This window comes from Grammomys surdaster, unplaced genomic scaffold (assembly GCF_004785775.1).
Source record: "Grammomys surdaster isolate TR1022 unplaced genomic scaffold, NIH_TR_1.0 125243, whole genome shotgun sequence".
In the NCBI taxonomy this organism is placed as follows: Eukaryota; Metazoa; Chordata; class Mammalia; order Rodentia; family Muridae; genus Grammomys; species Grammomys surdaster.
The window spans coordinates 454,626-460,345 of NW_021620131.1; positions in this window are offsets into that span (position 1 = coordinate 454,626).

The window sequence follows — 5,720 nt, forward strand, 5'->3', positions numbered from 1 at the left end:
TGGTTTTTGAGAAAATATGCTAATATATACAATAATGTTTTGGGTGCTCTTATAATATACCAGAATGTAACATGACTACAGTTAAAAGAAAGAAATATAATAGTCAAGGGTTGAAAATCCATCAGTTTCATCTGGGAAGTTGTATTTTCACTTTATTGAGAGTAATCTCATAGACACTGTATGCCACAGCATACACAGAATTATATACATCATAACTTACTTTGGTCATATAAAATATTTTCAACAATTTCCCAGGCAACAAGTCCAAGAATTTTTTGGTAGACAGTCACTTATAATTTTACAATTAGGTCCATTTAAAGAGCAACTGAAGTGTATATGCCCCAAAAGAATAGGATAGATATTTTTGGTATTTGGAAGTATTAATTTAGTGCATGGCATTAGAAATTTCTGAATGTGAAAGAATGGAACTTCCTTAGAATGAATAAACATGAATCCATGAACGTGTGCAGGAGAATATTATTATGACTTCAAGACCCAGACTTTCCATGTAAGTAAAGCATGTGATAAAATTAGTATTAAACCACTTAGGGAATAATAGCACCATAAATGATAAGAACATATGGCCATGATTCTTGGAACTGCACTTGAATTTTCATGATAGTGTTGACAGAAGAAACTAGAGAGAATGAAATCAGTTTTACAGAAGCTATGCACATTCTTTCCTACCCATCTCTCTTCTCAAGTCAGATAGAATCTGAAATGATCCTTATGGTCATTTGTGAGGACCAGTCTCATGAGGTGCAGATGAAACTAAACATCAAGGAGACATTGATAAATGAAAGATGCATCCATGAAGTCTGTCTTTTATAGCTAAGAGATCTGACTTCATTTACTCTAGATACCATCAGATGACCCAAATGTGAGCAGAGGGAAAATTAAGTTGGAAGCATGATGAAGAACTTTGGCATTACAACAATTTTAGTTCCACAACAAAAGCTGGGATTAATATGCACAATGATCTGCTTAACCTGTTTTAAAGTCCTCCCTCCGTTTGTAGTTCTTTTACTAAGAAAAGACACAATACTCAAAGTTGTTGTAATGCTTGTTGTAACTCCAGCCTCTCCTTCTATTTCTAAAGCAAAGAATATGAGGCTACATCCCAAAATGTCTGAATTGACAGAAAAATGGCTCTACTTCTCTTACTCACATTTGTGGACACCTGAAGTATTACCAGAGAAAATATGGTTCTTTATTCCCTCACAGCCTCCTCCTGTGCCTTTAGGACTTGTAGAGATTCATCAGTCTACCAATATGTGCATATGTTACCTGTAATGTATTTGTAACTATAGAGCTGCCTTTCTTTCCCTTCTATAGATATAATTGTGAAGTAAGATACCCAGTCCTCTGAGCAAACAAAAGCTTCCTACAAAGCATTCCTTTGATTTAAAAAAAAAACTTTAGAGACAAAATTCTAGAGATGTGTTTGTTAAAGTATTAGGGCTCTTATTGAACACCTCTTAGTTATGACTGTGAGATGGCTCATCTTTCTAATAATCATAATCCACAATGAAGAAATAACACATTTTGAAAAAAAGGCACACAGAGCATTATAGTTGGATATTAGAGTGAAAGTATAATGCTCAAATATAGTTGTATTAAAGTTGTATTTTGCTAACTAAATTAATTTGAATTCCAAAGTATATGCCTATGTTAAAATATTTTAATTGTGTTAAAGAACAACAAACTTATTGTATCCCTGCTGGAGAGATCATTTTTGAAGAACATTCATTCTTCTTTTAGGTATTTTTCAAGATAGGACACACATCTTATCTGTGGTAGATTAGTCAAGCACAGTCTTTCCCTTTTAGTCCTGTTTGCCCCCATCTAAGTAAAATAAAATTGCCTCTTACTAATAAAATCCATGGAATTAAAAGGTCCATGATATCATAAAAGATAGAATCATAGAAAAAGAGGAAAACTTTTGAGATGCATATACAAAAACAGCTACAACAAGAACCTATATGAACACACATAGCCATAAAACCTTTTAAAATTAGTCATCATTGTAATTCATAAGAATAAACCTGGATTGTCAGTGTGTCCCAGCTTTTACTCATTGTTTCCCATGGAAACAAGAGGACCTCGTCTAAAATACCCTTATAGAAATCTAGATATTGTCCTACCATCTTGTGTATCCAAGTTTTGATTATACGAGGATAAGCAGATCCATGAAGCTTGGTGATTAGCCTGTCCAGTCTATATGATAAGGATTGGGCCTTTTGGACTCTCTATACTAAAAATGAAAATAAATGGCTCTGGAGAATGTACACCTGTGATTTACTTCTGCCCTCCATGTCCTGCACACAAACATGATGAATAAATGCACTCATACACATACAATGTTCATGTCCCACTGCATACTGCTCTGCACAGGCAGCTCCTTACTTACTTGACATACAATGTGCTATAGACTAACCTATGTAATTCAGTGTGCTTTTATTTGTATATTGAAGTATGAAGATGCATGGAGAATTTGTGGAGTAGTGCTAATAAGATTTAAAGCAGGATGAAAATAAGAACTTAATGGAATGTCACAATGTTTAGAATATTTGAGCACTTTTATCTCTAATACATATTCTAGGAGTGTAAGGGTAAAAATTAAAACAGCTCAGCAGAGACCACAAACAACTTGGCAAAGACCGCAGGACAGCTTGCTGAGCTTGCTGAGAATAGCCATAATAAAAATATCAAGCCCCTCTAGGGACGAGGTGACCAGAAATGTAGAAACAACCAAAGACATATCTTGACCAGTCTAAACATGCCTAAGTGAGTAATGGGCCACCTGGTGTTTATCCTAGAAGGTCTGAAACTTCATGGTCAAAACTAATGGGCCATCGAACCTGTCAAAATGATTGCTTACGCAAAGTGCTGATGTTTGAAATATCCAATCATATGTAATCGCGCCAGAATTTCCCACTTTTCCCTTCCCCCTTGTGCCTCCCCCTATAAAAGTTCTAAACTTCCTGGGGTCTTCATCGAAATTCTCTCCCCTGCGTGGGATGAGTTTCGATCCAAGGGCCCTTGTTAGTAAACTGCCTTTTGCCATTGCATCAAGTCAGTCTCTCGTGTCTCCTTGGGTGCGCGCTAATTGGGACTTGAGTTGGGGTCCTCTTTCTGGGTCCTTACAGGAGGAAATAGGCAAAATATTTGAAAGTACAGAGAAGTACAGGTGTTGAAGAAGGGAATTTTGTTGTTTGTTTTTTTGCTATGTAAATATGAGTGAAACTTAGGAAGAAATATCATAAGATCAATGAAGAAGATCTCAGAAGGTGGAAATATCTCCCATGCTCATGGATCGGCAGGATTAATATAGTAAAAATGGTCATCTTGCCAAAAGCAATCTACAGATTCAGTGTAATCCCCATCAAAATTCTAACTCAATTCTTCATAGAGATAGAAAGAGCAATTTGCAAATTTATTTGGAATTACAAAAACCCAGGATAGTGAGAACTATTCTCAACAACAACAAAAAAAACTTCTGAGGGAATCATCATTCCTGATCTCAAGCTGCACTACAGAGCAATAGTGATAAGAAGTGTAAGGTATTGGTACAGAGACAGGCAGGAAGATCAGTGGAATAGAATTGAAGACCCAGAAATGAAACCACACAACTATAATCACTTGAACTTTGACAAAGGAGCTAAAACTGTCCAGTGGAAAAAGGACAACATTTTCAACAAATGGTGCTGGTTCAACTGGAGGTCAGAATGTAGAAAAATGCAAATTGATTCATTCTTATCTCCTTGTACAAAGCTCAAGTACAAGTGAATAAAGGACCTTCACATAACACCAGATACACTGAAACTAATAGAAGATAAGGTGGGGAAGACTCTCAAATACCTGGGCACAAGAGAAAAGTTCCTGAACAGAACACCAGTGGCTTATGTTCTAAGATCATGAATTGACAAATGGAACCTCATAAAACTGGAAAGCTTCTGTAAGGCAAGGGACACTGCCAATAGGACAAAACGGCAACCAACAGATTGGGAAAATATCTTTACCAATCCTACATCTGATATAGGGCTAACATCCAATATATACAAAGAACTCAAGAAATTAGACTCCAGGCAACCAAATAACCCTATCTAAAATGGGGTACAGAGCTAAACAAAGAATTCTCAACTGAGAAAACTTGAATGTCCAAGAAAGAAATGTTCATCATCCTTAGTCATTAAGGAAATGCAAATCAAAACAACCCTGAGATTCCAGCTCACACCAGTCAATGTGGCTAAGATCAAAAACTCAGGGGATAGCAGATGCTAGCAAGGATGTGGAGAAATAGGAACACTCCTCCATTGCTGGTGAAATTGCAAGCTGGTACAACCACTCTGGAAATCTGTCTGGTAGTACAACAGAAAATTGAACATAGTATTACCTGAAGACTCAGCTATACCACTCCTGGGCGTATACCCAGAAGATGCTCCAACATATAACAAGGACATATGTTCATAGCAGCCTTATTTATAATAGCTGGAAGCTGGAAAGAACCCAGATGTCCTTCAGCAGAGGAATAGATACAGAAAATGTGGTACATTTACACAATGGAATATTGCTCAACTATTAAAAACAATGAATTCAAGAAATTTTTAGGTAAATGGATAGAACTAGAAAATATCATCCTGAGTGAGGTAACCCAAACACAAAAGAGCACACAAGGTATTCACTCACTGATAATTGGATATTAGCCCAAAAGCTTGCAATACCCAAGATACAACTCAGACTACATGAAGGTCATGAAGAAAGAAGACCAAAGTGTGGGTGCTTCAGTCCTTCTTAGAAGGGATAACGAAATACTCAAGGGAGCAAATATGGAGACAAAGCATGGGACAGACACTGAAGGAGGGGTCATCTGGAGACTGTTACACCTTGGTATCCTTCCCATGTGCAGTCTCCTTAGAGGTCTGCCAGAGTCTGACATATTCAAAGGCAAATGCTCACAGATAGCCACAGCTGTTTTTAACACTTTCATTCAACAATTCTTACTCTATCCTCATCTCAATCATAAACATGGGTGAGTCAAAAGATCCAAAGCTCATGATTGAACTGCCAACTGCAGTCAATGGAATACTGACAGTTTAACTATATTTTTAAGTTTCTTTTGCAATATTAGAGTATAACCATAATTTTGGGAAACAAAACCAATTTTTAACAATGGAAACAAGCCATTTTCTCTAAAATCAACCCTGCTCCTCTCACCTGAGGCAGCTCTTAGGCTGCGGGTGAATGCCTATTTAAAATTCTCCTGTCCCATGTTTTTGCTGTCACCCACTAAGTGAAGTCAGCGTTGGGTCAACACCTACTCAGCCTAGACTGTATCCCCTTAAACACACTTCCTACAAACACAGCCTCCAAAAATAACTAGTGCTAGCATCAGTGCTGTTCATTGCTTACCAATACTCTTCTTCCATTTTCCGTGGAGCTTCACCTAAGACAACATTTCTCAGCGGTTCATTTTTAGGCCTCTCGTTAGGGCACCACCTGTAGCCACCTGCAGCCACGAACTGACTGGGTTCTCCTGAAAGGGGAGCTGGAAATGAAAAAGGAACAGAGGGCAAGAAAAGATGAAGCCAAGACAAAGTTCTCTGACCAAGGCTCGAAGTTTAATGTTCAGCTCTTAATTTAAAGGGAAAGCCCCGGCTCCTGTCCTGTGGAGAAACTGAATCCTGAGTCATCCAGGAGCCACTGCACTCAGAGCAGCT